The sequence below is a fragment of the Daphnia pulicaria genome, chromosome 3, assembly GCF_021234035.1.
Source record: "Daphnia pulicaria isolate SC F1-1A chromosome 3, SC_F0-13Bv2, whole genome shotgun sequence".
Taxonomy (NCBI): domain Eukaryota; kingdom Metazoa; phylum Arthropoda; class Branchiopoda; order Diplostraca; family Daphniidae; genus Daphnia; species Daphnia pulicaria.
Window position 1 is genome coordinate 2,069,849 of NC_060915.1, and position 22,398 is coordinate 2,092,246.

The window sequence follows — 22,398 nt, forward strand, 5'->3', positions numbered from 1 at the left end:
GTCAAAGGTCAAAGTTCAAAAAATCCGAAAAAATGATGAGAAAAGACTTTCAGGAGGTGGAGAGGTCCAAAATCAAAAAATCCGAAAAAATGATGAGAAAAGACGTTTCAGAAGGTCAAATATCAAAAAATAAAAAAAAAATGTTGAGAAAAGACGTTTCAGGAGGTCAAAGGTCAAAAAATAAAAATAAAATGATGAGAAAAGACGTTTCAGGTGGTCAAAGGTCAAAGTTCAAAAAATAAAAAAAAATTATGAGAAAAGACGTTTCAGGAGGTCAAATATCAAAAAATCCGAAAAAATGATGAGAAAAGACTTTCAGGAGGTGGAGAGGTCCAAAATCAAAAAATCCGAAAAAATGATGAGAAAAGACGTTTCACGAGGTCAAAGGTCAAAGTTCAAAAAATAAAAATAAAATGATGAGAAAAGACGTTTCAGGTGGTCAAAGGTCAAAGTTCAAAAAATAAAAAAAAATGATGAGAAAAGACGTTTCAGGAGGTCAAATATCAAAAAATCCGAAAAAATGATGAGAAAAGACTTTCAGGAGGTGGAGAGGTCCAAAATAAAAAAATCCGAAAAAATGATGAGAAAAGACGTTTCAGAAGGTCAAATATCAAAAAATAAAAAAAAATGATGAGAAAAGACGTTTCAGGAGGTCAAATATCAAAAAATCCGAAAAAATGATGAGAAAAGACTTTCAGGAGGTGGAGAGGTCCAAAATCAAAAAATCCGAAAAAATGTTGAGAAAAGACGTTTCACGAGGTCAAAGGTCAAAGTTCAAAAAATAAAAAAAAATGATGAGAAAAGACGTTTCACGAGGTCAAAGGTCAAAGTTCAAAAAATCAAAAAAAATGATGAGAAAAGACGTTTCAGAAGGTCAAAGGTCAAAGTTCAAAAAATCCGAAAAAATGATGAGAAAAGACGTTTCAGGAGGTCAAATATCAAAAAATCCGAAAAAATGATGAGAAAAGACTTTCAGGAGGTGGAGAGGTCCAAAATCAAAAAATCCGAAAAAATGATGAGAAAAGACGTTTCACGAGGTCAAAGGTCAAAGTTCAAAAAATAAAAAAAAATGATGAGAAAAGACGTTTCACGAGGTCAAAGGTCAAAGTTCAAAAAATCAAAAAAAATGATGAGAAAAGACGTTTCAGAAGGTCAAAGGTCAAAGTTCAAAAAATCCGAAAAAATGATGAGAAAAGACGTTTCAGGAGGTCAAATATCAAAAAATCCGAAAAAATGATGAGAAAAGACTTTCAGGAGGTGGAGAGGTCCAAAATCAAAAAATCCGAAAAAATGATGAGAAAAGACGTTTCACGAGGTCAAAGGTCAAAGTTCAAAAAATCAAAAAAAAATGATGAGAAAAGACGTTTCAGAAGGTCAAAGGTCAAAGTTCAAAAAATCCGAAAAAATGATAAGAAAAGACGTTTCAGGAGGTTGAGAGGTCAAAATTCAGAAAACCCGAAAAAATGATGAGAAAAGACGTTTCAGGAGGTCAAAGGTCAAAGTTCAAAAAATAAAAATAAATGATGAGAAAAGACGTTTCAGAAGGTCAAAGGTCAAAGTTCAATAAAATAAAAAATAAAATCAAAAAATCCGAAAAAATGATGAGAAAAGACGTTCAGGAAGGTCAAAAAATAAAAAAAAAATGATGAGAAAAGACGTTTCAGGTGGTCAAAGGTCAAAGTTCAAAAAATAAAAAAAAAATGATGAGAAAAGACTTCAGGAGGGTGGAGAGGTCCAAAATCAAAAATCCGAAAAAATGATGAGAAAAGACGTTTCAGAAGGTCAAAGGTCAAAGTTCAAAAAATCCGAAAAAATGATGAGAAAGACTTTCAGGAGGGTGGAGAGGTTGCAAAATCAAAAAATCCGAAAAAATGATGAGAAAAGACGTTTCAGGAGGTCAAATATCAAAAAATCCGAAAAAATGATGAGAAAAGACTTTCAGGAGGTGGAGAGGTCCAAAATAAAAAAATCCGAAAAAATGATGAGAAAAGACGTTTCACGAGGTCAAAGGTCAAAGTTCAAAAATAAAAATAAAATGATGAGAAAAGACGTTTCAGGTGGTCAACAGGTCAAAGTTCAAAAAATAAAAAAAAATGATGAGAAAAGACGTTTCAGGAGGTCAAATATCAAAAATCCGAAAAAATGATGAGAAAAGACTTTTCAGGAGGTGGAGAGGTCCAAAATAAAAAAATCCGAAAAAATGATGAGAAAAGACGTTTCAGAAGGTCAAATATCAAAAAATAAAAAAAAATGATGAGAAAAGACGTTTCAGGAGGTCAAATATCAAAAAATCCGAAAAAATGATGAGAAAAGACTTTCAGGAGGTGGAGAGGTCCAAAATCAAAAAATCCGAAAAAATGTTGAGAAAAGACGTTTCACGAGGTCAAAGGTCAAAGTTCAAAAAATAAAAAAAAATGATGAGAAAAGACGTTTCACGAGGTCAAAGGTCAAAGTTCAAAAAATCAAAAAAAATGATGAGAAAAGGACGTTTCAGAAGGTCAAAGGTCAAAGTTCAAAAAATCCGAAAAAATGATGAGAAAAGACGTTTCAGGAGGTCAAATATCAAAAAATCCGAAAAAATGATGAGAAAAGACTTTCAGGAGGTGGAGAGGTCCAAAATCAAAAAATCCGAAAAAATGATGAGAAAAGACGTTTCACGAGGTCAAAGGTCAAAGTTCAAAAATCAAAAAAAAATGATGAGAAAAGGACGTTTCAGAAGGTCAAAGGTCAAAGTTCAAAAAATCCGAAAAAAATGATAAGAAAAGACGTTTCAGGAGGTTGAGAGGTCAAAATTCAGAAAACCCGAAAAAATGATGAGAAAAGACGTTTCAGGAGGTCAAAGGTCAAAGTTCAAAAAATAAAAATAAATGATGAGAAAAGACGTTTCAGAAGGTCAAAGGTCAAAGTTCAATAAAATAAAAAATAAAATCAAAAAATCCGAAAAAATGATGAGAAAAGACGTTTCAGAAGGTCAAAAAATAAAAAAAAAAATGATGAGAAAAGACGTTTCAGGTGGTCAAAGGTCAAAGTTCAAAAATAAAAAAAAAATGATGAGGAAAAGACTTTCGAGGAGGAGAGGTCCAAAATCCAAAAATCCGAAAAAATGATGAGAAAAGACGTTTCAGAAGGTCAAAGGTCAAAGTTCAAAAAATCCGAAAAAATGATGAGAAAAGACTTTCAGGAGGTGGAGAGGTGCAAAATCAAAAATCCGAAAAATGATGAGAAAAGACGTTTCAGAAGGTCAAATATCAAAAAATAAAAAAATAATGATGAGAAAAGACGTTTCAGGAGGTCAAATATCAAAAAATCCGAAAAAATGATGAGAAAAGACTTTCAGGAGGTGGAGAGGTCCAAAATCAAAAAATCCGAAAAAATGATGAGAAAAGACATTTCACGAGGTCAAAGGTCAAAGTTCAAAAAATCAAAAAAAAAATGATGAGAAAAGACGTTTCAGAAGGTCAAAGGTCAAAGTTCAAAAAATCCGAAAAAATGATGAGAAAAGACGTTTCAGGAGGTTGAGAGGTCAAAATTCAGAAAACCCGAAAAAATGATGAGAAAAGACGTTTCAGGAGGTCAAAGGTCAAAGTTCAAAAAATAAAAATAAATGATGAGAAAAGACGTTTCAGAAGGTCAAAGGTCAAAGTTCAATAAAATAAAAAATAAAAAAATCCGAAAAAATGATGAGAAAAGACGTTTCAGAAGGTCAAAGGTCAAAGTTCAAAAAATCCGAAAAAATGATGAGAAAAGACGTTTCAGAAGGTCAAATATCAAAAAATAAAAAAAAAATGATGAGAAAAGACGTTTCAGGAGGTCAAAGGTCAAAAAATAAAAATAAAATGATGAGAAAAGACGTTTCAGGTGGTCAAAGGTCAAAGTTCAAAAAATAAAAAAAAAATTAATGAGAAAAGACGTTTCAGGAGGTCAAATATCAAAAAATCCGAAAAAATGATGAGAAAAGACGTTTCACGAGGTCAAAGGTCAAAATTCAAAAAATAAAAAAAAAAATGATGAGAAAAGACGTTTCAGAAGGTTAAAAGTCAAAGTTCAAAAAATCCGAAAAAATGATGAGAAAAGACGTTTCAGGAGGTTGAGAGGTCAAAATTCAGAAAACCCGAAAAAATGATGAGAAAAGACGTTTCAGGAGGTCAAAGGTCAAAGTTCAAAAAATAAAAATAAATGATGAGAAAAGACGTTTCAGAAGGTCAAAGGTCAAAGTTCAATAAAATAAAAAATAAAATAAAAAAATCCGAAAAAATGATGAGAAAAGACGTTTCAGAAGGTCAAAGGTCAAAGTTCAATAAAATAAAAAATAAAATAAAAAAATCCGAAAAAATGATGAGAAAAGACGTTTCAGAAGGTCAAAGGTCAAAGTTCAAAAAATCCGAAAAAATGATGAAAAAAGACTTTCAGGAGGTGGAGAGGTCCAAAATCCAAAAATCCGAAAAAATGATGAGAAAAGACGTTTCAGAAGGTCAAAGGTCAAAGTTCAAAAAATAAAAAAAAAATGATGACAAAAGACGTTTCAGGAGGTCAAATATCAAAAAATCCGAAAAAATGATGAGAAAAGACTTTCAGGAGGGGAGAGGTCCAAAATCAAAAAATCCGAAAAAATGATGAGAAAAGACGTTTCAGAAGGTCAAAGGTCAAAGTTCAAAAAATAAAAAATATGATGAGAAAAGATCTCACGAGGTCAAAGATCAAAGTTCAAAAAATCAAAAAAAATGATGACAAAAGACGTTTCACGAGGTCAAAGGTCAAAGTTCAAAAAATCCATTTCTTGTTGAATGCTTTGAAAAATGAAGAAAATAAAGGAAATAATGCAATGTTTTGAATGTTTCTTGTTGAATGCGATGAAAAATGAAGAAAATGCAAGGAAATAATGCAATTTTTTTATGTTTCTTGTTGAATGCGATAAAAAATGAAGAAAATAAACTAAATAATGCAATGTTTTTAATGTTTCTTGTTGAATGCGGTGAAAAATGAAGAAAATAAAGGAAATAATGATGCGATGCGACTCAGTTGAAAAATTTTGTTTTTTATCGACGCCTTAGCCCACTCGCCCATCTCGGCCCATTCTCTTATTTCGGATTCAAAACGACATCACAACTCTCAATTGAATTTTTATTTTTTTATCCACGCCTTAGCCCACTCGCCTATCTCGGCCCATTCTCTTCTTTCGGATTCGAAACGACAATTCAACTCTCAGTTGAAAATTTTTTTTTATCGACGCCTTAGCCCACTCGCCCATCTCGGCCCATTCTCTTGTTTCGGATTCAAAACGCCATCGCAACTCTCAGTTGAAATTTTTTTTTGATCGACGCCATAGCCAACTCGCCCATCTCGGCCCATTCTCTTATTTCTCTTATGACGGAAAAATGATGAGAAAAGACGTTTCAGGAGGTTGAGAGGTCAAAGTTCAAAAAATAAAAAAAAATGATGAGAAAAGACGTTTCAGAAGGTCAAAGGTCAAAGTTCAAAAAATCCGAAAAAATGATGAGAAAAGACTTTCAGGAGGTGGAGAGGTCCAAAATCAAAAAATCCGAAAAAATGATGAGAAAAGACGTTTCAGAAGGTCAAATATCAAAAAAATAAAAAAAAAATATTGAGAAAAGACGTTTCAGGAGGTCAAAGGTCAAAAAATAAAAATAAAATGATGAGAAAAGACGTTTCAGGTGGTCAAAGGTCAAAGTTCAAAAAATAAAAAAAAAATTATGAGAAAAGACGTTTCAGGAGGTCAAATATCAAAAAATCCGAAAAAATGATGAGAAAAGACTTTCAGGAGGTGGAGAGGTCCAAAATCAAAAAATCCGAAAAAATGATGAGAAAAGACGTTTCACGAGGTCAAAGGTCAAAATTCAAAAAATCAAAAAAAAATGATGAGAAAAGACGTTTCAGAAGGTCAAAGGTCAAAGTTCAAAAAAATCCGAAAAAATGATGAGAAAAGACGTTTCAGGAGGTTCAAAAAATAAAAATAAATGGTGAGAAAAGGACGTTTCAGAAGTTCAAAGGTCAAAGTTCAATAAAATAAAAAATAAAATAAAAAAATGCGAAAAAATGATGAGAAAAGACGTTTCAGAAGGTCAAAGGTCAAAGTTCAAAAAATCCGAAAAAATGATGAAAAAAGACTTTCAGGAGGTGGAGAGGTCCAAAATAAAAAAATCCGAAAAAATGATGAGAAAAGACGTTTCAGAAGGTCAAAGGTCAAAAATCCGAAAAAATGATGAGAAAAGACGTTTCAGAAGGTCAAGGTCAAAGTTCGAAAAATAAAAAAAAAATGATGAGAAAAGACGTTTCAGGAGGTCAAATATCAAAAAATCCGAAAAAATGATGAGAAAAGACTTTCAGGAGGTGGAGAGGTCCAAATCAAAAAATCCGAAAAAATGTTGAGAAAAGACGTTTCACGAGGTCAAAGGTCAAAGTTCAAAAAATCAAAAAAAAATGATGAGAAAAGACGTTTCAGAAGGTCAAAGGTCAAAGTTCAAAAAATCCGAAAAAATGATGAGAAAAGACGTTTCAGGAGGTCAAATATCAAAAAATCCGAAAAAATGATGAGAAAAGACTTTCAGGAGGTGGAGAGGTCCAAAATCAAAAAATCCGAAAAAATGATGAGAAAAGACGTTTCACGAGGTCAAAGGTCAAAGTTCAAAAAATCAAAAAAAAATGATGAGAAAAGACGTTTCAGAAGGTCAAAGGTCAAAGTTCAAAAAATCCGAAAAAATGATAAGAAAAGACGTTTCAGGAGGTTGAGAGGTCAAAATTCAGAAAACCCGAAAAAATGATGAGAAAAGACGTTTCAGGAGGTCAAAGGTCAAAGTTCAAAAAATAAAAATAAATGATGAGAAAAGACGTTTCAGAAGGTCAAAGGTCAAAGTTCAATAAAATAAAAAATAAAATAAAAAAATCCGAAAAAATGATGAGAAAAGACGTTTCAGAAGGTCAAAGGTCAAAGTTCAAAAAAATCCGAAAAAATGATGAAAAAAGACTTTCAGGAGGTGGAGAGGTCCAAAATCAAAAAATCCGAAAAAATGATGAGAAAAGACGTTTCAGGAGGTCAAAGGTCAAAGTTCAAAAAATAAAAAATAAAATGATGAGAAAAGTTGTTTCAGGAGGTCAAAGGTCAAAAAATCAAAAAAAATGATGAGAAAAGACGTTTCAGAAGGTCAAAGGTCAAAGTTCAAAAAATCCGAAAAATTGATGAGAAAAGACTTTCAGGAGGTGGAGAGGTCCAAAATCAAAAAATCCGAAAAAATGATGAGAAAAGACGTTTCAGAAGGTCAAATATCAAAAAAAAAAACAAAATGATGAGAAAAGACGTTTCAGGAGGTCAAATATAAAAAAATCCGAAAAAATGATGAGAAAAGACTTTCAGGAGATGGAGAGGTCCAAAATAAAAAAATCCGAAAAAATGATGAGAAAAGACGTTTCAGAAGGTCAAAGGTCAAAGTTCAAAAAATCCGAAAAAATTGATGAGAAAAGACGTTTCAGAAGGTCAAAGGTCAAAGTTCAAAAAATCCGAAAAAATGATGAGAAAAGACGTTTCAGGAGGTCAAATATCAAAAAATCCGAAAAAATGATGAGAAAAGACTTTCAGGAGGTGGAGAGGTCCAAAATCAAAAAATCCGAAAAAATGATGAGAAAAGACGTTTCACGAGGTCAAAGGTCAAAGTTCAAAAAATAAAAATAAAATGATGAGAAAAGACGTTTCAGGTGGTCAAAGGTCAAAGTTCAAAAAATAAAAAAAAATGATGAGAAAAGACGTTTCAGGAGGTCAAATATCAAAAAATCCGAAAAAATGATGAGAAAAGACTTTCAGGAGGTGGAGAGGTCCAAAATAAAAAAATCCGAAAAAATGATGAGAAAAGACGTTTCAGAAGGTCAAATATCAAAAAATAAAAAAAAATGATGAGAAAAGACGTTTCAGGAGGTCAAATATCAAAAAATCCGAAAAAATGATGAGAAAAGACTTTCAGGGAGGTGGAGAGGTCCAAAATCAAAAAATCCGAAAAAATGTTGAGAAAAGACGTTTCACGAGGTCAAAGGTCAAAGTTCAAAAAATCAAAAAAAATGATGAGAAAAGACGTTTCACGAGGTCAAAGGTCAAAGTTCAAAAAATCAAAAAAAATGATGAGAAAAGACGTTTCAGAAGGTCAAAGGTCAAAGTTCAAAAAAATCCGAAAAAATGATGAGAAAAGACGTTTCAGGAGGTCAAATATCAAAAAATCCGAAAAAATGATGAGAAAAGACTTTCAGGAGGTGGAGAGGTCCAAAATAAAAAAATCCGAAAAAATGATGAGAAAAGACGTTTCACGAGGTCAAAGGTCAAAGTTCAAAAAATCAAAAAAAAATGATGAGAAAAGACGTTTCAGAAGGTCAAAGGTCAAAGTTCAAAAAATCCGAAAAAATGATAAGAAAAGACGTTTCAGGAGGTTGAGAGGTCAAAATTCAGAAAACCCGAAAAAATGATGAGAAAAGACGTTTCAGGAGGTCAAAGGTCAAAGTTCAAAAAATAAAAATAAATGATGAGAAAAGACGTTTCAGAAGGTCAAAGGTCAAAGTTCAATAAAATAAAAAATAAAATCAAAAAATCCGAAAAAATGATGAGAAAAGACGTTTCAGAAGGTCAAAAAATAAAAAAAAAATGATGAGAAAAGACGTTTCAGGTGGTCAAAGGTCAAAGTTCAAAAAATAAAAAAAAAATGATGAGAAAAGACTTTCAGGAGGTGGAGAGGTCCAAAATCCAAAAATCCGAAAAAATGATGAGAAAAGACGTTTCAGAAGGTCAAAGGTCAAAGTTCAAAAAATCCGAAAAAATGATGAGAAAAGACTTTCAGGAGGTGGAGAGGTGCAAAATCAAAAAATCCGAAAAAATGATGAGAAAAGACGTTTCAGAAGGTCAAATATCAAAAATAAAAAAATAATGATGAGAAAAGACGTTTCAGGAGGTCAAATATCAAAAAATCCGAAAAAATGATGAGAAAAGACTTTCAGGAGGTGGAGAGGTCCAAAATCAAAAAATCCGAAAAAATGATGAGAAAAGACATTTCACGAGGTCAAAGGTCAAAGTTCAAAAAATCAAAAAAAAATGATGAGAAAAGACGTTTCAGAAGGTCAAAGGTCAAAGTTCAAAAAATCCGAAAAAATGATGAGAAAAGACGTTTCAGGAGGTTGAGAGGTCAAAATTCAGAAAACCCGAAAAAATGATGAGAAAAGACGTTTCAGGAGGTCAAAGGTCAAAGTTCAAAAAATAAAAATAAATGATGAGAAAAGACGTTTCAGAAGGTCAAAGGTCAAAGTTCAATAAAATAAAAAATAAAAAAATCCGAAAAAATGATGAGAAAAGACGTTTCAGAAGGTCAAAGGTCAAAGTTCAAAAAATCCGAAAAAATGATGAGAAAAGACGTTTCAGAAGGTCAAATATCAAAAAATAAAAAAAAATGATGAGAAAAGACGTTTCAGGAGGTCAAAGGTCAAAAAATAAAAATAAAATGATGAGAAAAGACGTTTCAGGTGGTCAAAGGTCAAAGTTCAAAAAATAAAAAAAAATTATGAGAAAAGACGTTTCAGGAGGTCAAATATAAAAAAATCCGAAAAAATGATGAGAAAAGACGTTTCACGAGGTCAAAGGTCAAAATTCAAAAAATCAAAAAAAAAATGATGAGAAAAGACGTTTCAGAAGGTTAAAAGTCAAAGTTCAAAAAATCCGAAAAAATGATGAGAAAAGACGTTTCAGGAGGTTGAGAGGTCAAAATTCAGAAAACCCGAAAAAATGATGAGAAAAGACGTTTCAGGAGGTCAAAGGTCAAAGTTCAAAAAATAAAAATAAATGATGAGAAAAGACGTTTCAGAAGGTCAAAGGTCAAAGTTCAATAAAATAAAAAATAAAATAAAAAAATCCGAAAAAAATGATGAGAAAAGACGTTTCAGAAGGTCAAAGGTCAAAGTTCAATAAAATAAAAAATAAAATAAAAAAATCCGAAAAATGATGAGAAAAGACGTTTCAGAAGGTCAAAGGTCAAAGTTCAAAAAATCCGAAAAAATGATGAAAAAAGACTTTCAGGAGGTGGAGAGGTCCAAAATCCAAAAATCCGAAAAAATGATGAGAAAAGGACGTTTCAGAAGGTCAAAGGTCAAAGTTCAAAAAATAAAAAAAAAATGATGACAAAAGACGTTTCAGGAGGTCAAATATCAAAAAATCCGAAAAAATGATGAGAAAAGACTTTCAGGAGGTGGAGAGGTCCAAAATCAAAAAAATCCGAAAAAATGATGAGAAAAGACGTTTCAGAAGGTCAAAGGTCAAAGTTCAAAAAATAAAAAATATGATGAGAAAAGATCTCACGAGGTCAAAGATCAAAGTTCAAAAAATCAAAAAAAATGATGACAAAAGACGTTTCACGAGGTCAAAGGTCAAAGTTCAAAAAATCCATTTCTTGTTGAATGCTTGAAAAATGAAGAAAATAAAGGAAATAATGCAATGTTTTGAATGTTTCTTGTTGAATGCGATGAAAAATGAAGAAAATGCAAGGAAATAATGCAATTTTTTTATGTTTCTTGTTGAATGCGATAAAAAATGAAGAAAATAAACTAAATCAATGCAAATGTTTTTAATGTTTCTTGTTGAATGCGGTGAAAAATGAAGAAAATAAAGGAAATAATGATGCGATGCGACTCAGTTGAAAAATTTTGTTTTTTATCGACGCCTTAGCCCACTCGCCCATCTCGGCCCATTCTCTTATTTCGGATTCAAAACGACATCACAACTCTCAATTGAATTTTTATTTTTTTATCCACGCCTTAGCCCACTCGCCTATCTCGGCCCATTCTCTTCTTTCGGATTCGAAACGACAATTCAACTCTCAGTTGAAAATTTTTTTTTATCGACGCCTTAGCCCACTCGCCCATCTCGGCCCATTCTCTTGTTTCGGATTCAAAACGCCATCGCAACTCTCAGTTGAAATTTTTTTTTGATCGACGCCATAGCCAACTCGCCCATCTCGGCCCATTCTCTTATTTCTCTTATGACGGAAAAATGATGAGAAAAGACGTTTCAGGAGGTTGAGAGGTCAAAGTTCAAAAAATAAAAAAAAATGATGAGAAAAGACGTTTCAGAAGGTCAAAGGTCAAAGTTCAAAAAATCCGAAAAAATGATGAGAAAAGACTTTCAGGAGGTGGAGAGGTCCAAAATCAAAAAATCCGAAAAAATGATGAGAAAAGACGTTTCAGAAGGTCAAATATCAAAAAATAAAAAAAAAATGTTGAGAAAAGACGTTTCAGGAGGTCAAAGGTCAAAAAATAAAAATAAAATGATGAGAAAAGACGTTTCAGGTGGTCAAAGGTCCAAAGTTCAAAAAATAAAAAAAAATTATGAGAAAAGACGTTTCAGGAGGTCAAATATCAAAAAATCCGAAAAAATGATGAGAAAAGACTTTCAGGAGGTGGAGAGGTCCAAAATCAAAAAATCCGAAAAAATGATGAGAAAAGACGTTTCACGAGGTCAAAGGTCAAAATTCAAAAAATCAAAAAAAAATGATGAGAAAAGACGTTTCAGAAGGTCAAAGGTCAAAGTTCAAAAAATCCGAAAAAATGATGAGAAAAGACGTTTCAGGAGGTTGAAAGGTCAAAATTCAGAAAACCCGAAAAAATGATGAGAAAAGACGTTTCAGGAGGTTCAAAAAATAAAAATAAATGATGAGAAAAGACGTTTCAGAAGTTCAAAGGTCAAAGTTCAATAAAATAAAAAATAAAATAAAAAAATGCGAAAAAATGATGAGAAAAGACGTTTCAGAAGGTCAAAGGTCAAAGTTCAAAAAAGCCGAAAAAATGATGAGAAAAGACTTTCAGGAGGTGGAGAGGTCCAAAATAAAAAAATCCGAAAAAATGATGAGAAAAGACGTTTCAGAAGGTCAAAGGTCAAAAAATCCGAAAAAATGATGAGAAAAGACGTTTCAGAAGGTCAAAGGTCAAAGTTCAATAAAATAAAAAATAAAATAAAAAAATGCGAAAAAATGATGAGAAAAGACGTTTCAGAAGGTCAAAGGTCAAAGTTCAAAAAATCCGAAAAAATGATGAGAAAAGACGTTTCAGGAGGTCAAATATCAAAAAATCCGAAAAAATGATGAGAAAAGACTTTCAGGAGGTGGAGAGGTCCAAAATCAAAAAATCCGAAAAAATGATGAGAAAAGACGTTTTCACGAGGTCAAAGGTCAAAGTTCAAAAAATCAAAAAAAAATGATGAGAAAAGACGTTTCAGAAGGTCAAAGGTCAAAGTTCAAAAAATCCGAAAAAATGATGAGAAAAGACGTTTCAGGAGGTCAAAGGTCAAAGTTCAATAAAATAAAAAATAAAATAAAAAAATCCGAAAAAATGATGAGAAAAGACGTTTCAGAAGGTCAAAGGTCAAAGTTCAAAAAATCCGAAAAAATGATGAAAAAAGACTTTCAGGAGGTGGAGAGGGTCCAAAATCAAAAAATCCGAAAAAATGATGAGAAAAGACGTTTCAGGAGGTCAAAGGTCAAAAAATCAAAAAAAATGATGAGAAAAGACGTTTCAGGTGGTCAAAGGTCAAAGTTCAAAAAATAAAAAATAAAATGATGAGAAAAGTTGTTTCAGGAGGTCAAAGGTCAAAAAATCAAAAAAAATGATGAGAAAAGACGTTTCAGAAGGTCAAAGGTCAAAGTTCAAAAAATCCGAAAAATTGATGAGAAAAGACTTTCAGGAGGTGGAGAGGTCCAAAATCAAAAAATCCGAAAAAATGATGAGAAAAGACGTTTCAGAAGGTCAAATATCAAAAAATAAAACAAAATGATGAGAAAAGACGTTTCAGGAGGTCAAATATCAAAAAATCCGAAAAAATGATGAGAAAAGACTTTCAGGAGATGGAGAGGTCCAAAATAAAAAAATCCGAAAAAATGATGAGAAAAGACGTTTCAGAAGGTCAAAGGTCAAAGTTCAAAAAATCCGAAAAATTGATGAGAAAAGACGTTTCAGAAGGTCAAAGGTCAAAGTTCAAAAAATCCGAAAAAATGATGAGAAAAGACGTTTCAGGAGGTCAAATATCAAAAAATCCGAAAAAATGATGAGAAAAGACTTTCAGGAGGTGGAGAGGTCCAAAATCAAAAAATCCGAAAAAATGATGAGAAAAGACGTTTCACGAGGTCAAAGGTCAAAGTTCAAAAAATAAAAAAAAAATGATGAGAAAAGACGTTTCAGAAGGTCAAAGGTCAAAGTTCAAAAAATCCGAAAAAATGATAAGAAAAGACGTTTCAGGAGGTTGAGAGGTCAAAATTCAGAAAACCCGAAAAAATGATGAGAAAAGACGTTTCAGGAGGTCAAAGGTCAAAGTTCAAAAAATAAAAATAAATGATGAGAAAAGACGTTTCAGAAGGTCAAAGGTCAAAGTTCAATAAAATAAAAAATAAAATCAAAAAATCCGAAAAAATGATGAGAAAAGACGTTTCAGAAGGTCAAAGGTCAAAAAATAAAAAAAAAATGATGAGAAAAGACGTTTCAGGTGGTCAAAGGTCAAAGTTCAAAAAATAAAAAAAAAAATGATGAGAAAAGACTTTCAGGAGGTGGAGAGGTCCAAAATCCAAAAATCCGAAAAAATGATGAGAAAAGACGTTTCAGAAGGTCAAAGGTCAAAGTTCAAAAAATCCGAAAAAATGATGAGAAAAGACTTTCAGGAGGTGGAGAGGTCCAAAATCAAAAAATCCGAAAAAATGATGAGAAAAGACGTTTCAGGAGGTTGAGAGGTCAAAATTCAGAAAACCCGAAAAAATGATGAGAAAAGACGTTTCAGGAGGTCAAAGGTCAAAGTTCAAAAAATAAAAATAAATGATGAGAAAAGACGTTTCAGAAGGTCAAAGGTCAAAGTTCAATAAAATAAAAAATAAAATAAAAAAATCCGAAAAAATGATGAGAAAAACCGTTTCAGAAGGTCAAAGGTCAAAGTTCAAAAAATCCGAAAAAATGATGAGAAAAGACGTTTCAGAAGGTCAAATATCAAAAAATAAAAAAAAATGATGAGAAAAGACGTTTCAGGAGGTCAAAGGTCAAAAAATAAAAATAAAATGATGAGAAAAGACGTTTCAGGTGGTCAAAGGTCAAAGTTCAAAAAATAAAAAAAAAATTATGAGAAAAGACGTTTCAGGAGGTCAAATATCAAAAAATCCGAAAAAATGATGAGAAAAGACGTTTCACGAGGTCAAAGGTCAAAATTCAAAAAATCAAAAAAAAATGATGAGAAAAGACGTTTCAGAAGGTCAAATATCAAAAAATAAAAAAAATTGATGAGAAAAGACTTTCAGGAGGTGGAGAGGTCCAAAATCAAAAAATCCGAAAAAATGATGAGAAAAGACGTTTCAGAAGGTCAAATATCAAAAAATAAAACAAAATGATGAGAAAAGACGTTTCAGGAGGTCAAATATCAAAAAATCCGAAAAAATGATGAGAAAAGACTTTCAGGAGATGGAGAGGTCCAAAATAAAAAAATCCGAAAAAATGATGAGAAAAGACGTTTCAGAAGGTCAAAGGTCAAAGTTCAAAAAATCCGAAAAATTGATGAGAAAAGACGTTTCAGAAGGTCAAAGGTCAAAGTTCAAAAAATCCGAAAAAATGATGAGAAAAGACGTTTCAGGAGGTCAAATATCAAAAAATCCGAAAAAATGATGAGAAAAGACTTTCAGGAGGTGGAGAGGTCCAAAATCAAAAAATCCGAAAAAATGATGAGAAAAGACGTTTCACGAGGTCAAAGGTCAAAGTTCAAAAAATAAAAAAAAAATGATGAGAAAAGACGTTTCAGAAGGTCAAAGGTCAAAGTTCAAAAAATCCGAAAAAATGATAAGAAAAGACGTTTCAGGAGGTTGAGAGGTCAAAATTCAGAAAACCCGAAAAAATGATGAGAAAAGACGTTTCAGGAGGTCAAAGGTCAAAGTTCAAAAAATAAAAATAAATGATGAGAAAAGACGTTTCAGAAGGTCAAAGGTCAAAGTTCAATAAAATAAAAAATAAAATCAAAAAATCCGAAAAAATGATGAGAAAAGACGTTTCAGAAGGTCAAAGGTCAAAAAATAAAAAAAAAAATGATGAGAAAAGACGTTTCAGGTGGTCAAAGGTCAAAGTTCAAAAAATAAAAAAAAAAATGATGAGAAAAGACTTTCAGGAGGTGGAGAGGTCCAAAATCCAAAAATCCGAAAAAATGATGAGAAAAGACGTTTCAGAAGGTCAAAGGTCAAAGTTCAAAAAATCCGAAAAAATGATGAGAAAAGACTTTCAGGAGGTGGAGAGGTCCAAAATCAAAAAATCCGAAAAAATGATGAGAAAAGACGTTTCAGGAGGTTGAGAGGTCAAAATTCAGAAAACCCGAAAAAATGATGAGAAAAGACGTTTCAGGAGGTCAAAGGTCAAAGTTCAAAAAATAAAAATAAATGATGAGAAAAGACGTTTCAGAAGGTCAAAGGTCAAAGTTCAATAAAATAAAAAATAAAATAAAAAAATCCGAAAAAATGATGAGAAAAACCGTTTCAGAAGGTCAAAGGTCAAAGTTCAAAAAATCCGAAAAAATGATGAGAAAAGACGTTTCAGAAGGTCAAATATCAAAAAATAAAAAAAAATGATGAGAAAAGACGTTTCAGGAGGTCAAAGGTCAAAAAATAAAAATAAAATGATGAGAAAAGACGTTTCAGGTGGTCAAAGGTCAAAGTTCAAAAAATAAAAAAAAAATTATGAGAAAAGACGTTTCAGGAGGTCAAATATAAAAAAAATCCGAAAAAATGATGAGAAAAGACGTTTCACGAGGTCAAAGGTCAAAATTCAAAAAATCAAAAAAAAATGATGAGAAAAGACGTTTCAGAAGGTCAAAGGTCAAAGTTCAAAAAATCCGAAAAAATGATGAGAAAAGACGTTTCAGGAGGTTGAGAGGTCAAAATTCAGAAAACCCGAAAAAATGATGAGAAAAGACGTTTCAGGAGGTCAAAGTTCAAAAAATATAATATATATAAATATATAGATAAATGATGAGAAAAGACGTTTCAGAAGGTCAAAGGTCAAAGTTCAATAAAATAAAAAATAAAATAAAAAAATCCGAAAAAATGATGAGAAAAGACGTTTCAGAAGGTCAAAGGTCAAAGTTCAATAAAATAAAAAATAAAATAAAAAAATCCGAAAAAATGATGAGAAAAGACGTTTCAGAAGGTCAAAGGTCAAAGTTCAAAAAATCCGAAAAAATGATGAAAAAAGACTTTCAGGAGGTGGAGAGGTCCAAAATCCAAAAATCCGAAAAAATGATGAGAAAAGACGTTTCAGAAGGTCAAAGGTCAAAGTTCAAAAAATAAAAAAAAAATGATGACAAAAGACGTTTCAGGAGGTCAAATATCAAAAAATCCGAAAAAATGATGAGAAAAGACTTTCAGGAGGTGGAGAGGTCCAAAATCAAAAAATCCGAAAAAATGATGAGAAAAGACGTTTCAGAAGGTCAAAGGTCAAAGTTCAAAAAATAAAAAATATGATGAGAAAAGATCTCACGAGGTCAAAGATCAAAGTTCAAAAAATCAAAAAAAATGATGACAAAAGACGTTTCACGAGGTCAAAGGTCAAAGTTCAAAAAATCCATTTCTTGTTGAATGCTTTGAAAAATGAAGAAAATAAAGGAAATAATGCAATGTTTTGAATGTTTCTTGTTGAATGCGATGAAAAATGAAGAAAATGCAAGGAAATAATGCAATTTTTTTATGTTTCTTGTTGAATGCGATAAAAAATGAAGAAAATAAACTAAATAATGCAATGTTTTTAATGTTTCTTGTTGAATGCGGTGAAAAATGAAGAAAATAAAGGAAATAATGATGCGATGCGACTCAGTTGAAAAATTTTGTTTTTTATCGACGCCTTAGCCCACTCGCCCATCTCGGCCCATTCTCTTATTTCGGATTCAAAACGACATCACAACTCTCAATTGAATTTTTATTTTTTTATCCACGCCTTAGCCCACTCGCCTATCTCGGCCCATTCTCTTCTTTCGGATTCGAAACGACAATTCAACTCTCAGTTGAAAATTTTTTTTTATCGACGCCTTAGCCCACTCGCCCATCTCGGCCCATTCTCTTGTTTCGGATTCAAAACGCCATCGCAACTCTCAGTTGAAATTTTTTTTTGATCGACGCCATAGCCAACTCGCCCATCTCGGCCCATTCTCTTATTTCTCTTATGACGGAAAAATGATGAGAAAAGACGTTTCAGGAGGTTGAGAGGTCAAAGTTCAAAAAATAAAAAAAAATGATGAGAAAAGACGTTTCAGAAGGTCAAAGGTCAAAGTTCAAAAAATCCGAAAAAATGATGAGAAAAGACTTTCAGGAGGTGGAGAGGTCCAAAATCAAAAAATCCGAAAAAATGATGAGAAAAGACGTTTCAGAAGGTCAAATATCAAAAAATAAAAAAAAAATGTTGAGAAAAGACGTTTCAGGAGGTCAAAGGTCAAAAAATAAAAATAAAATGATGAGAAAAGACGTTTCAGGTGGTCAAAGGTCAAAGTTCAAAAAATAAAAAAAAATTATGAGAAAAGACGTTTCAGGAGGTCAAATATCAAAAAATCCGAAAAAATGATGAGAAAAGACTTTCAGGAGGTGGAGAGGTCCAAAATCAAAAAATCCGAAAAAATGATGAGAAAAGACGTTTCACGAGGTCAAAGGTCAAAATTCAAAAAATCAAAAAAAAATGATGAGAAAAGACGTTTCAGAAGGTCAAAGGTCAAAGTTCAAAAAATCCGAAAAAATGATGAGAAAAGACGTTTCAGGAGGTTGAAAGGTCAAAATTCAGAAAACCCGAAAAAATGATGAGAAAAGACGTTTCAGGAGGTTCAAAAAATAAAAATAAATGATGAGAAAAGACGTTTCAGAAGTTCAAAGGTCAAAGTTCAATAAAATAAAAAATAAAATAAAAAAATGCGAAAAAATGATGAGAAAAGACGTTTCAGAAGGTCAAAGGTCAAAGTTCAAAAAATCCGAAAAAATGATGAAAAAAGACTTTCAGGAGGTGGAGAGGTCCAAAATAAAAAAATCCGAAAAAATGATGAGAAAAGACGTTTCAGAAGGTCAAAGGTCAAAAAATCCGAAAAAATGATGAGAAAAGACGTTTCAGAAGGTCAAAGGTCAAAGTTCAATAAAATAAAAAATAAAATAAAAAAATGCGAAAAAATGATGAGAAAAGACGTTTCAGAAGGTCAAAGGTCAAAGTTCAAAAAATCCGAAAAAATGATGAGAAAAGACGTTTCAGGAGGTCAAATATCAAAAAATCCGAAAAAATGATGAGAAAAGACTTTCAGGAGGTGGAGAGGTCCAAAATCAAAAAATCCGAAAAAATGATGAGAAAAGACGTTTCACGAGGTCAAAGGTCAAAGTTCAAAAAATCAAAAAAAAATGATGAGAAAAGACGTTTCAGAAGGTCAAAGGTCAAAGTTCAAAAAATCCGAAAAAATGATAAGAAAAGACGTTTCAGGAGGTTGAGAGGTCAAAATTCAGAAAACCCGAAAAAATGATGAGAAAAGACGTTTCAGGAGGTCAAAGGTCAAAGTTCAAAAAATAAAAATAAATGATGAGAAAAGACGTTTCAGAAGGTCAAAGGTCAAAGTTCAATAAAATAAAAAATAAAATAAAAAAATCCGAAAAAATGATGAGAAAAGACGTTTCAGAAGGTCAAAGGTCAAAGTTCAAAAAATCCGAAAAAATGATGAAAAAAGACTTTCAGGAGGTGGAGAGGTCCAAAATCAAAAAATCCGAAAAAATGATGAGAAAAGACGTTTCAGGAGGTCAAAGGTCAAAAAATCAAAAAAAATGATGAGAAAAGACGTTTCAGGTGGTCAAAGGTCAAAGTTCAAAAAATAAAAAATAAAATGATGAGAAAAGTTGTTTCAGGAGGTCAAAGGTCAAAAAATCAAAAAAAATGATGAGAAAAGACGTTTCAGAAGGTCAAAGGTCAAAGTTCAAAAAATCCGAAAAATTGATGAGAAAAGACTTTCAGGAGGTGGAGAGGTCCAAAATCAAAAAATCCGAAAAAATGATGAGAAAAGACGTTTCAGAAGGTCAAATATCAAAAAATAAAACAAAATGATGAGAAAAGACGTTTCAGGAGGTCAAATATCAAAAAATCCGAAAAAATGATGAGAAAAGACTTTCAGGAGATGGAGAGGTCCAAAATAAAAAAATCCGAAAAAATGATGAGAAAAGACGTTTCAGAAGGTCAAAGGTCAAAGTTCAAAAAATCCGAAAAATTGATGAGAAAAGACGTTTCAGAAGGTCAAAGGTCAAAGTTCAAAAAATCCGAAAAAATGATGAGAAAAGACGTTTCAGGAGGTCAAATATCAAAAAATCCGAAAAAATGATGAGAAAAGACTTTCAGGAGGTGGAGAGGTCCAAAATCAAAAAATCCGAAAAAATGATGAGAAAAGACGTTTCACGAGGTCAAAGGTCAAAGTTCAAAAAATCAAAAAAAAATGATGAGAAAAGACGTTTCAGAAGGTCAAAGGTCAAAGTTCAAAAAATCCGAAAAAATGATAAGAAAAGACGTTTCAGGAGGTTGAGAGGTCAAAATTCAGAAAACCCGAAAAAATGATGAGAAAAGACGTTTCAGGAGGTCAAAGGTCAAAGTTCAAAAAATAAAAATAAATGATGAGAAAAGACGTTTCAGAAGGTCAAAGGTCAAAGTTCAATAAAATAAAAAATAAAATCAAAAAATCCGAAAAAATGATGAGAAAAGACGTTTCAGAAGGTCAAAGGTCAAAAAATAAAAAAAAAATGATGAGAAAAGACGTTTCAGGTGGTCAAAGGTCAAAGTTCAAAAAATAAAAAAAAAAATGATGAGAAAAGACTTTCAGGAGGTGGAGAGGTCCAAAATCCAAAAATCCGAAAAAATGATGAGAAAAGACGTTTCAGAAGGTCAAAGGTCAAAGTTCAAAAAATCCGAAAAAATGATGAGAAAAGACTTTCAGGAGGTGGAGAGGTCCAAAATCAAAAAATCCGAAAAAATGATGAGAAAAGACGTTTCAGGAGGTTGAGAGGTCAAAATTCAGAAAACCCGAAAAAATGATGAGAAAAGACGTTTCAGGAGGTCAAAGGTCAAAGTTCAAAAAATAAAAATAAATGATGAGAAAAGACGTTTCAGAAGGTCAAAGGTCAAAGTTCAATAAAATAAAAAATAAAATAAAAAAATCCGAAAAAATGATGAGAAAAACCGTTTCAGAAGGTCAAAGGTCAAAGTTCAAAAAATCCGAAAAAATGATGAGAAAAGACGTTTCAGAAGGTCAAATATCAAAAAATAAAAAAAAATGATGAGAAAAGACGTTTCAGGAGGTCAAAGGTCAAAAAATAAAAATAAAATGATGAGAAAAGACGTTTCAGGTGGTCAAAGGTCAAAGTTCAAAAAATAAAAAAAAAATTATGAGAAAAGACGTTTCAGGAGGTCAAATATCAAAAAATCCGAAAAAATGATGAGAAAAGACGTTTCACGAGGTCAAAGGTCAAAATTCAAAAAATCAAAAAAAAATGATGAGAAAAGACGTTTCAGAAGGTCAAAGGTCAAAGTTCAAAAAATCCGAAAAAATGATGAGAAAAGACGTTTCAGGAGGTTGAGAGGTCAAAATTCAGAAAACCCGAAAAAATGATGAGAAAAGACGTTTCAGGAGGTCAAAGTTCAAAAAATATAATATATATAAATATATAGATAAATGATGAGAAAAGACGTTTCAGAAGGTCAAAGGTCAAAGTTCAATAAAATAAAAAATAAAATAAAAAAATCCGAAAAAATGATGAGAAAAGACGTTTCAGAAGGTCAAAGGTCAAAGTTCAATAAAATAAAAAATAAAATAAAAAAATCCGAAAAAATGATGAGAAAAGACATTTCAGAAGGTCAAAGGTCAAAGTTCAAAAAATCCGAAAAAATGATGAAAAAAGACTTTCAGGAGGTGGAGAGGTCCAAAATCCAAAAATCCGAAAAAATGATGAGAAAAGACGTTTCAGAAGGTCAAAGGTCAAAGTTCAAAAAATAAAAAAAAAATGATGACAAAAGACGTTTCAGGAGGTCAAATATCAAAAAATCCGAAAAAATGATGAGAAAAGACTTTCAGGAGGTGGAGAGGTCCAAAATCAAAAAATCCGAAAAAATGATGAGAAAAGACGTTTCAGAAGGTCAAAGGTCAAAGTTCAAAAAATAAAAAATATGATGAGAAAAGATCTCACGAGGTCAAAGATCAAAGTTCAAAAAATCAAAAAAAATGATGACAAAAGACGTTTCACGAGGTCAAAGGTCAAAGTTCAAAAAATCCATTTCTTGTTGAATGCTTTGAAAAATGAAGAAAATAAAGGAAATAATGCAATGTTTTGAATGTTTCTTGTTGAATGCGATGAAAAATGAAGAAAATGCAAGGAAATAATGCAATTTTTTTATGTTTCTTGTTGAATGCGATAAAAAATGAAGAAAATAAACTAAATAATGCAATGTTTTTAATGTTTCTTGTTGAATGCGGTGAAAAATGAAGAAAATAAAGGAAATAATGATGCGATGCGACTCAGTTGAAAAATTTTGTTTTTTATCGACGCCTTAGCCCACTCGCCCATCTCGGCCCATTCTCTTATTTCGGATTCAAAACGACATCACAACTCTCAATTGAATTTTTATTTTTTTATCCACGCCTTAGCCCACTCGCCTATCTCGGCCCATTCTCTTCTTTCGGATTCGAAACGACAATTCAACTCTCAGTTGAAAATTTTTTTTTATCGACGCCTTAGCCCACTCGCCCATCTCGGCCCATTCTCTTGTTTCGGATTCAAAACGCCATCGCAACTCTCAGTTGAAATTTTTTTTTGATCGACGCCATAGCCAACTCGCCCATCTCGGCCCATTCTCTTATTTCTCTTATGACGGAAAAATGATGAGAAAAGACGTTTCAGGAGGTTGAGAGGTCAAAGTTCAAAAAATAAAAAAAAATGATGAGAAAAGACGTTTCAGAAGGTCAAAGGTCAAAGTTCAAAAAATCCGAAAAAATGATGAGAAAAGACTTTCAGGAGGTGGAGAGGTCCAAAATCAAAAAATCCGAAAAAATGATGAGAAAAGACGTTTCAGAAGGTCAAATATCAAAAAATAAAAAAAAAATGTTGAGAAAAGACGTTTCAGGAGGTCAAAGGTCAAAAAATAAAAATAAAATGATGAGAAAAGACGTTTCAGGTGGTCAAAGGTCAAAGTTCAAAAAATAAAAAAAAATTATGAGAAAAGACGTTTCAGGAGGTCAAATATCAAAAAATCCGAAAAAATGATGAGAAAAGACTTTCAGGAGGTGGAGAGGTCCAAAATCAAAAAATCCGAAAAAATGATGAGAAAAGACGTTTCACGAGGTCAAAGGTCAAAATTCAAAAAATCAAA